The sequence below is a fragment of the Lontra canadensis genome, unplaced genomic scaffold (genome assembly GCF_010015895.1).
Source record: "Lontra canadensis isolate GAN:19392208 unplaced genomic scaffold, GSC_riverotter_1.0 scaffold87, whole genome shotgun sequence".
Taxonomy (NCBI): domain Eukaryota; kingdom Metazoa; phylum Chordata; class Mammalia; order Carnivora; family Mustelidae; genus Lontra; species Lontra canadensis.
Window position 1 is genome coordinate 8,548,721 of NW_022631081.1, and position 11,871 is coordinate 8,560,591.

The 11,871-nt window shown below is 42.3% G+C and overlaps 1 pseudogene; it reads left to right on the forward strand.

The window, feature by feature from the left end:
* The window catches only part of LOC116882729, a 14,334-nt pseudogene extending 3,282 nt beyond the window's left edge, over positions 1-11,052 (forward strand).
* The last annotated feature ends 819 nt before the right edge of the window (positions 11,053-11,871 follow it).

Below are 11,871 nucleotides of genomic sequence, written 5' to 3' on the forward strand. Positions count from 1 at the left end.
ATATATATATATATATATATATATATATATATATATATAGTCATATACTTTTATCAGTCTTTTTGTCTGTTTTTGTTTGTATACCTGGCAAATCTTATATTGGAGCCCATTTGAGCCGAGATTTCTCATTTATCTTTCTTTTTTTTTCCTGTCTCTCTTTCTCTCTCTCTCTTTTTTTTCGTTTTCTTTTCTTTTTACTCTCTTTCTTTTATCTTTTGTTTGGGTGGGGACTCCTGATTGCTCAGAAGTGTTCCAGGGTGCACCTTGACTGCACCACGGTTGGTACATCCAGCTACATCGGTTCAGCCATGTCTCACCAAAATGACTAGGAGGAAGAATGCGCAACAGAAGAAATATTCAGAGGATGGGCCTTCTGCGACAGAGCTAATGGCTATCGACATAGACAATATGTCAGAAAGGGAATTCAGGCTAACAATAATCCAGGCAATAGCTAGGTTGGAGAAAGCCATGGATGACCAAACAGAGTTGATTAGGGCAGAACTAAAAGCCACCAAGGATGATGTTCACAATGTTAGGGCAGAACTGACAGCAACCAGGGTTGATGTTCACAATGCCCTCAATGAGTTCCAATCTAATCTAAATTCTCTAAAAGCTAGTGTAACTGAAACAGAAGATAGAATTAGTGATCTGGAGGACAAACAGATAGAAAGTATCAGGAGGAAGACTGGAACAAATAGCTTAGAAGCCACGAAAACAGAATTAGGGAAATAAGTGATGCCATGAAACGTTCCAATGTCAGAATTATTGGAATTCCTGAAGAGGAGGAGAAAAAAAGAAGTCTAGAAGATATAGTGGAAGAAGTTGTCCATGAAAATTTTCCCAATCTCACGAATGGAACCAGCATTCATGTACTAGACGCAGAATGATTTACCCCCAAGATTATAGGTTCGTGAAAGTCCTCGAGACACCTAATAGTAAGAATGAAGAATTATAATTGTAGGCAGGCCCTCTTGAAATCAGCTAGGACATGAAGCTCCTTACATACAGAGGAAAGCCCATGAGAATAATGCCAGACCTGTCCACAGAAACCTGGAAAGCCAGAAAGGGCTGGCAAGATATATTCAGGGCACTAAATGAGAAAAACATGCAGGCAAGAATATTTTATTCAGCAAGACTGACATTCAAAATGAATGGCGAGATAAAGAGTTTCTAAGACCGGCAAGGCTTAAAAGAGTATGCGACCACCAAGCCAACACTGCAGGAAATATTAAGGGGGGGTTCTATAAAGAACAAAAATCCAAAAAATATCATTGAACAGAAACACAGAGACAATCTACAGAAAGAAAGACTTCAAAGGTAACACAATGTCAATAAAAACGTTAACTATCAATAATCACTCTCAATGTGAATGGCCTAAATGCGCCCATAAAATGACACAGGGTTGCAGATTGGATAAAACGACAGGACCCATCCATATATTGTCTACAAGAGACCCATTTCGAACCTAAGGATACACCCAGACTGAAAGTGAAGGGATGGAGAAGCATCTTTCATGCGAATGGGCTTAAAAGAAGGCCGGGGTAGCAATTCTCATATCAGATAAATTAGATTTTAAACTAAAGACTGTAGTCAGAGATACAGAAAGACACTACATCATTCTTAAAGGGACTCTCCACCAAGAATATCTAACAATTGTAAATATCTATGTCCCCAATATGGGAGCAGCCAATTACATAAGAAAACTATTAATCAAGATAAAGAGTAATACTGATATGAATACATTAATAGTAGGAGATCGTAACACGCCTCTCTCAGTAATAGACAGATCATGCAAGCAGAAAATCAATAAAGAAACAAGAACATTGAATGACACATTGGGCCAGATGGACCTCATAGATATATATAGAACATTCCACTCTAAAACAACAGAATACTCATTCTTCTCAAGTGCAAATGGAACCTTCTCCAGAATAGACCACATACTGGGTCAAAAATCAGGACACGACTGATACCAAAAGACTGAGATTATTCCCTGCATGTTCTCAGAAAACAATGCTTTGAAACTGGAACTCAATCACAAGGAAAAGTTTGGAAGGAACTCAAATACCTGGGAGCTAAAGACCACTGTGCTTAAGAATGCTTGGATCAATCAGGAGATCAAAGAAGAACTTAATTCATGGAAACCAATGAGAATGAAGACACTTCAGTCCAAAACCTATGGGATACAGCAAAGGCGGTCCTAAGGGGGAAATACATAGCCATCAAAGCCTCCCTCAAAAAAATTTGAAACATCCAGAATACACCAACTGTCTCTACACCTTAAAGAACTGGAGAGTCAACAAAAAATAAAACCAACTCCACACATAAGAAGATAAATAATCAAGATTAGAGCAGAGACCAATGAGGTAGGAACCAGAGATACAGTAGAATGTATCAATGAAACTAAAAGCTGGTTTTTTGATAGAATCAATAAAATCAATAAACCATTGTCCACACTAATCCAAAATAAAAGAGAGAAAGCGCAAACTAATAAAATTATGAATGAAAAGGAAGAGATCACAACTAACACCAAGGAAGTAGAAACAATAATCAGAAGTTATTATCAACAGATATATGTCAATGAGTTAAGCAACCTAGATGAAATGGATGAAATCTTGGAAAACTATAAACTCCCAAAATTGAACCAGGAAGAAATTGACAACATGAGTAGACTGATATCTAGTAATGAGATTGAAGCAGTGATCAAAAACTTCCCAAAAAACAAGAGCCCAAGACCTGAAGGATTCCCTGGGCAATTCTACCAAACTTTCAAAGATGAAATAACACCTATTCTCCTGAAGCTGTTTCAAAAAATTGAAGCAGAAGGAAAGCTTCCAGACTCTTTTTAAGAAGCCAGCATTACCCTGATCCCCAAATCAGGCAAAGACCCCACAAAAAGGATAATTTCAGACCAATATCACTGATTAATACAGATGTGCTAAGATTCTCAACAAGATCCTAGCAAACAGAATCCAACAGCACATTAAAAAGATTATCCACCATGACCAAGTGTGATTCATCCCTGGGTTACAAGGATGGTTCAACATCTCAAATCAATCAACGTGATAGAACAAATCAATAAGAGAGGAGAGAAGAACCACATGGTCTTCTCATTTGATGCAAAAAAAAAAATTTTTTGACAAAATCCAGCATCTGTTCCTGATTAAAATGCTTCAAAGTATAGGGATCGAGGGAACATTCCTGAACTTCATAAAATCTATTTATGAAAGACCTACAGCAAATATCATCCTCAATGGGAAAAAGCTTGCAGCCTTCCCATTGAGATCAGGAACACAACAAGGATGCCCACTCTCACCACTCTTGTTCAACATAGTATTAGAAGTCCTACCAAAAGCAATCAGATAACAAAGAGAAATAAAAGGTATCCAAATTGGCAATGAAGAAGTTGAACTCTCTCTCTTCACTGATGACATGATTCTTTATATGGAAAACCCAAAAGACTCCACCCCCAAACTACTAGAACTCATACAGCAATTCAGTAACGTGGCAGGATACAAAGTCAATGTACAGAAATCAGTGGCTTTATTATACACTAACAATGAAAAGACAGAAAGGGAAATTAGAAAATCAATTCCATTTATTCTAGCACCGGAAACATAAGATACCTGGGAATAAACCTAACCAAAGAGGTAAAGGATCTGTACTCGAGGAACTACAGAAAACTCATGAAAGAAATTGAAGAAGACACAAAAAAGATGGAAGACGATTCCATGCTCTTGGATCAGTTAAAATATTTATACTGCCTATAGCAATCTATATTTTAATGCAATTCCGATCAAAATTCCACTGATATTTCCCAAAGAGCTGGATCAAATAATCCTAAATTTGTATGGAATCAGAAGAGACCCCTAATTGTTAAGGAAATGTTGAAAAACAAAAATAAAACTGGCAGCATCACGTTACCTGATTTCAAGCTTTACTACAAAGCTATGATCACCAAGACAGCATGGTACTGGCATAAAAACAGACATGTAGATGAATGGAATAGAGTTTTGAGAGCCCAGACATGGACCCTCAACTCTATGGTCAAATAATCTTTGACAAAGCAGGACAAAATATACAATGGAAAAAAGACACTCTCTTCAATAAATGGTGCTGGGAAAATAGGACAGCCGTATGTAGAAGAATGGAACTCAACCATTCTCTTACACCATACACAAAGAGAAACTCGAAATGGATAAAAGACCTCAGTGTGAGACAGGAATCCATCAGAATCCTAGAGGAGAACATAGGCAGTACCCTCTTCGATATCAGCCACAGCAACTTCTTTCAAGATATGTCTCCATAGGCAAAGGAAACAAAAGCGATAATGTACTTTTGGGACTTCATCACGATCAAAAGCTTCTGCACAGCCATGGAAACAGTGAACAAAACAAAGAGGCAACCCACGGAATGGGAGAAGATATTTGCAAGCGACAGTACATACAAAAGGTTGATATCCAGGATCTATAAAGAATTCTCAAACTCAACACACACAAAACAGAATATCATATAAAAAAATGGGCAGAAGAGATGAACAGACACTTCTTCAATGAAAACATACAAATGGCCATCACACATGAAAAAATGTTCATCATCACTAGCCATGAGGGAGGTTCAAATGAAAACCACATTGAGATACCACCTTACACCAGTTAGAATGGCCAAAATTGGCAAGACAGGAAACAACATGTGTTGGAGGGGATGTGGAGAAAGGGGAACCCTCTTACACTGTTGGTGGGAATGCAAGTTGGTGCAGTCACTTTGGAGAACAGTGTGGAGATTCCTCAAGAAATTAAAAATAGAGCTTCCCTATGACCCTGCCATTGCACTACTGGGTATCTACCCCAAAGATACAGATGTAGTGAAAAGAAGGGCCATCTGTACCCCATCTGCTGTTTATAGCAGCAATGGCCACGGTCGCCAAACTGTGTAAAGAACCAAGATGCCTTCAACAGACGAATGGATAAGGAAGATGTGGTCCATAAACACTATGGAGTATTATGCCTCCATCAGAAAGGATGAATACCCAACTTTGGTAGCAACATGGATGGGACTGGAAGAGATTATGCTGAGTGAAATAAGTCAAGCAGAGAGAGTCAATTATCATATGGTTTCACTTATTTGTGGAGCATAACAAATAGCATGGAGGACAAGGGGAGATGGAGAGGAGAAGGGAGTTGAGGGAAATTGGAAGGGGAGGTGAACCATGAGAGACTATGGACTCTGAAAAACAATCTGAGGGTTTTGAAGGGGCAGTGGTTGGGAGGTTGGGGCTTCCAGGTGGTGGGTATTGGAGAGGGCACAGTTTGCATGGAGCACTGGATGTGGTGCAAAAATAATGAATACTGTTACGCTGAAAAAATAAAAAAATAATTAAAAAATGGCAGACGACTTTAGGTAACAATAACTTTCATGGAGATTGAGGAGGTAGAGGTGGTGGAATTGAGGCACCAAAAGCATGAGAATAACCTTGTATTGAAAGGAAGGAAGACTGAGATTCTGAACAAAAATGTTTTATTAGGCAAAAAAAATATATATATACACATATATATATGTGTGTATATATATATGTATATATATATATACAAAATATATATATGTATATACATATATATATATAAAAAATACCAACATCGTTTTAACAACAAAGAGCTATAGCTACTAAGGTGCATCACTTAGGAATATCCAGGAGGGTACAGATCTAATGGTGATGAGGGAGCAGGAGGCTGGCTGAGGACAAAACAAAAGCTGGCACCTTGCACCCCCTCTCCACCTGCTCCCCTCGGTAATATGTGTGACATTCCTCAGGCACCCCTGGCTGCCCTAAAAGAAAAACAAATAGTTAACTTGCAGAAATCAAAATCCTGCAACGCAGGAGTCTCCCTTGGTCTACAAATGTCCTAGAGATTTACAATGAAGAAGTTATCTTATCAATAGCCCAATTTCCAGAGGCACATAACTCAGTTCCTCAAGCCCTAACTTCACCCACCCCTCCATAAACAAAACTGAAGGAGGCTGAGGTAGAAGGAAATGTAAAGTTAAATTTCTTCTAAACCTAAATCTCACTAACAAGGACACTTGATAGCAGGAATGAGACATTCCACCAGGAAATTCCCAATTGTCTTCATGCTCGTGCTTCATTAAAGGGAAAAATGGCCTTGGCTTGATAATATCCAGGACTTCAATATCCTGACAGTCTCTTTACCTTGATAGCCCTTCTAAACACCCCCTTTTTCCTCACCTACCCAACTTCTGTGTATATAATCAGCCACGCCTCACATCCCAGGGGCAGCAGCTCTTTCTGCCCATGGGTCCTGTCCCCATGCTTTAACAAACCACCATTTTGCACCAAAGATGTCTCAAGAATTCTTTCTTGGTCATCAGCTCTGGACCTCACCCCACCGAACCTCACCTAGGTTCTAGAATTTCATCAATAGGACGTGAATGTCATGTGCATGTATGTGTGTATTTCTCTGTGATGCACAGAGAGACAGAGATGGTGGGAGAGAGTCACTCAGCTTGAGAACCGGCTCAGGCAGTCCTGGGGTGGCAGGTCTGGAAGCTGCAGGAAGGACAGAAGCCTGTGGATGGAAGTCAGGGAAAGGTAGCAGACTTTCATCCAAATTTTGTCTGAAGGATTGAAAAGCTAAGAGGAGACAGAGAAGAAAATTAAAGCACCCCAATCAAACCCCTAGAGATGAAAACAACACCCAGAGAGGAAGACACTAGATTCAGAGTGAAGGATACCAACAAATTTCTCATGAGCAGAAATGCACACAGAGGGCAGTGGCTTAACATCTTCAAAATACTAAACAAACAGAAACCCATCTTTATCGATGGGAAATATCCTTCCATAATGAAAGCTAAAAAAAAGTTTCTTCAGCTCTACCAAACTGAAAGAACTGATCATCAGCAGACCCATATCACAGGAAATACTACTGGATTTCCCTCAGGCAGGAGGAAGTGATTTCAGAAAGAATCTGAATCTACAAAATGATTGTAAGAGTCAGAAAAGATAAACACAGGGATAAATATGAAGGTTTTCTTTTGGTGACTTAACTCTCTTTGAAAAAAAGAAATCACTGTTGGGGCGCCTGAATGGCTCAATTGTTAAGCATCTGCCTTTGGCTCAGGTCATGACCCCAGAGTCCTGGGATCAAACCTGCATCTTCTCCCTGCTCAGCTGGAAGCCCGTTTCTCCCTCTCCCACTCCACCTGCTTGTATTCCATCTCTTGATGTCTCCCTCTCTGTGTCAAGTAAATAAAATATTAAAAAAGAGGAAAAAAGAAAAATAAATCACTGTCTACAGCAAGTATAATCACTGTGTATGTTGGAATTGATCATGTAGCTAACAGTGATGGGTATGACATTCCTACCGAGTAAGGAAAGTCCTAAGGTATAGACAGGGAGAGATAGGGACCCTTCCATGGGACATACCATGTCACCACACAGCCTTCTGGTCAATATGGAACTTGGTGAAGGGCCATTTGATGGCATCTCCCAGCATGCTCCATCCCTTGGGCCAGCCTTCCTTCCCCTTCCACAGGTGGTGGGTGTCCTCCCTATTCACTCAGATCTTGCTGTACTGATGGATTTGACCTGAGAGACAGTGAAGATCTCTTCAATCTGAACATTACTCCCTGTCTGCTGCCTCTCCAACTGGTCACAAAGGAAGGCCAGGCTCCATGAACCCCACTCAGCAGAGGGGACTTGAGGGTCAAGGAACTGAGTGCAGTTCACGTCTGTTTGCCACATTGTTAGGGCAGGTTGGTGACCATGCACAGGTTCTTGTGCATTAACCATATGCCCATCGATGTTCTTGGCTGAGGATTGGTGCCCTGGGTCAGCACAGTGCCCGTCCTCACTGGAGCCTCACATGGTACTGGTCGGGCAGGGCTGCAAGGGCCCCACACACCAGCACCAGTGATCCCACTTTTCCTTATTTTCTTCTCCATGTTTTCTATTTGGACTCACTTTTTTATGAGAATACAATATACCATACATATAAACATATAAAGTATGTGTCAATCCACTGTGTATGTTGTCAGTAAGGTTTATGGTCAAGAGTAGACTATCAGTTAAGGTTTAGGGGAGTCAAATGTTATATGCAGATTTTAGACTGCACCTGTGTCAGCACCCCTAACACCTGTTTTGTTCAAAACTCAACTGTAACAGGAATTTTTCACCAGCTCTTCCAAAAACTAAATTAATGTGGTAGACTTCCCAATTTATTTCATGTAGTCATTGTTACACTGATACCAAAACTACACATCACTAGAAAACTATAGACCACTGTATCTTGCAGATACAGGCATGGAAATCCTCAACAAAACACTATCAGACTTAATCTAGCAAAATATAGAATGAATTAGACACCATGAACAAAAGGGATTTATTACAACACAAAGGGTTTTAACAAACAAAAGCAATTAGTGCAATACATCATATCAATGGAATAAAATACAAAACTCACATGCTTATCTCAATCGATGCAGAGAGATCATTTGACAAACCCAACATTGTTTCATTAGAAAAAGACTTAGACCCTGCAGATGAGCCACACTGACTGTGAGCTAAAAAAGGCTGCTGCTTCCATTTCAGTTTGCTCCGATTCACACAGGAACCATTCCTGTGATTCACCAAATCCAGAAACAAACAACAAAATGAATTCTGACAACACCTCACACCAGCCACCCCAGTTTTTAACTTGTAAGAAATTATTATCTTGTACTGACAAGTTTTAAATCACAGACACTTTAGGTTCTCACTGTTCCTTCAGCTTCAGACACACAGGAATCTTTCCCACAGAGACTGACTCTGCTGTCCCCAAACACACATCCTCATGCCCGTTCCTTCTTCTCACCCTGACAGCAGCTCCAGTGTCACCTCCTCAGAGCGACCTCCTCCATCCTCTCCCCTCACAGTCTCCTTTTACCTCACATCCCAACTTAATTGTCTGCATATTGCCTACTACTGAATGGCATTTCCCTATTGTTATTTGATCAGTTAACTGTTTTGTGGTCATTATTTCCCTACAGGTCACAAAACTTTAACAAAAAACATACAAATGATAATCAAAGGCTGAAACAGACAAATTCCCTCCCAATAAAGTCTGGAGGCAGAAGCCTACTTTCAAAGATACTCTCAATTACTGTCCCAAATCTACTTACTTTTTGTCTCAAATATGAGCTATGCAGCTTTACTTTTCATTCCTGCTGACAACAGAGCTCACATGACTACTGCAGCTCCATCTGTCACACCATGTTCAAGAGGACAGACACTCCATATATCTAGCGTGTTTCTTTACATCATGAGATCAAAAATTCCCAGAAAGATCACCAGATGAATGACATAGCTATTGGCCAGTAATGAACACAAGGTTAGTCCTGGCATAGAAGGACATGGGAATAACAATGGCTTTGGCTTTCAAATGAATATAGAAAACAAGACCTAGGTAAAAGGTGGTAGAGACTGTCTACGGTCTCACCAAAACAAATGTGTCCTCTATGCCACCCCACCCACAACATGGCAACTCTGAGAGAGGAACTGTCTTCCTCACAAAGATTTCCCAGGATGGAAACTGCAAAGCCAATGTAGGTCTGAATAAATTATTTGCCAGGTAAGTATTCTCCTGTCTCTATCCTTGGAACTGTAGCCACCACTGCCCTGTTTTGGTGCACCAACCACCAGGGTCACTAAGAAACAGAGCCTGAGTCCTGTGTCCCCGAGTTCCCAGCCCAGAACCACACACACAACAATGCATCACTCCAGTGGTAGGAGCAGTAATACCTCAGATGGATGTGCATTCTCCTCCTCGCTTAGGCCTGTTCCTCCTTTCACAGTTACTCAGATCGCCTGAAATCTGGCCTTGAAAGTGTCAGGGGCTACACAGAGGATAGGACAGTGTAACAATGGCTTCCCTGAGGCCAGCAGTCCATGGATCAGGGTATCAGAATGTGAACAGTGGGTTCTGAATCTCCACCTAGGCAAAAGGCTTCCCTGCACCTCCAGGAGACCAGCCACAAGGGGGCAGCAGAGATCACTTGGCCAAGCCACCTGGCCATGGGGAGCGTCTGGGCATCTTGAGTTCTAACAGGGAGGGTTGTTCACCAGAACCTGAGAGATAAAAGAAAAAAGTGCAGGTTTTCTACACTATAACCTTCGACTGATGTAAGATTCTTACGTGGGGACTCTCATGTGTGTGTCCTGGTGAATTTGCCTCTGTCTCTAGTACAGGTCTAGCTAATGGTGGATCTGGAAGGCTGGCCCTCTCCTCTCTGTGTCTCTTGGGGCTGAACCCTTCTCTGAAAACACAAGGTTCCTCTCCAGCAGCCCCTGAGTCCCAGGTCATTTGCATGACCATCCTGTACCTCCAGCAATGTGATAAGAGACACCTGGGGAGAAGCCAGCCCAGCTACAGGTCTTGGGGAGCAGAATCAGGTCCTCTCCACCATGACCCTGGACCCCTCTCCTCCTTTGTTCAATGCACAGGTGCTATACCCAGGCTCAGGCACTCTGCAGCTACAGATATCTGGGGCAATTCAGGCCCTGATCTGAACTCAGCAGGCAGCAGCTTCTTGGGGAAGGATGGCTCTGACCATGCTGCAGGATAAGAGAATGGAGGGGTGTCATCCCTCCACGTGCTCACTGGCTCTAACATATCCAGTGAAAATTGAGGATGAACACCTTTGAGCAAAGAATCCATTTACCAGCCAGATCCATGGGCTTCAGGGACTGAGATGCTAGGAGGGTGGAAACAGGGCACTGGGAGTCCCTGGAGCTCAATCCAGGCATATGGTGGTGTTTTGGGGATGAGATGCAAAGCTGGAAACCTAATGCTCCTTTTCTTTCTTGTAGGTCCTATGCCTTCCTACATGCTGACTCAGCCCCCATCTGTGTCAGTAACCCTGGGACAGATGGCCCAGGTGACCTGTGGGGGAAACGATATTGGAAGCAAAAATGTTTACTGGTACCAGCAGCAGCCGGGCCAGCCTCCTGTACTGATCATCTATCATAGCAACAGATGGCCCTCAGGGATCCCTGAATGATTCTCAGGCACCAACTCAGGGAACACAGCCAATCCGCCCATCAGCTGGGTCCAGGCTGAGGATGAGGTTGACTATTACTGTCAGATGTGGGACAGCAGTGCTGAAGCTCACAGTGACACAGGCAGACATGGACATGTGATACAAACCCCTTCCCCATCAGTGCCACACTTTTCTCCAGACCCAGAAGGCCTATGCACAGAGCAGTGAGCAGGTCTGACCCAGGTCTTCAAATCCAACATCCCTAGACCTCCCAGGTATTCACACTTCAGGCAATACCTTTAGAGGGTGGGTTTATTTGGGGCTCTTGAGATTTTCTGGGCCAGAGTATGTTTGGAGACAGAGGGACTGGTTGGAAGGACAAACAGAAAGAAACATCCATACACTGGTCATTATCTGTGCATTTCTGTGGTGGTCATAGACCACTCCTTCACCCTACTGACCAGGATTGGAGTCCAGAGTTTTGCACTAGTTGATCTCCTAAAGCCCTGTCAGCATGGCAGCTGTGGATTCTGAGTGCAGCAGACCATTGCATTACCCACAGTGGTCACCCCTCTTCTGGGCCCACACGTGCCCCCATTTCTGTCTGGAGGCCCTGACAGCTCACAGGGGTGCTCCTCACTGGGAAGTGCTCTTAGATCAGAAAACTCCCTCTCCAGGTTTCTGTCCCTTCTCACAGAGATTCAGTTGAATGATTTCCTGAAGCCAAGGTCCTACCCCCAGTACAGATATCCTGGAAGGTCCCAGCTTAAAGCACGATGCAGGAATGAGACCCCATCTGATGTCTCACTCTGTGTGGGTCACTTTTCCTTCTGCCCAGTC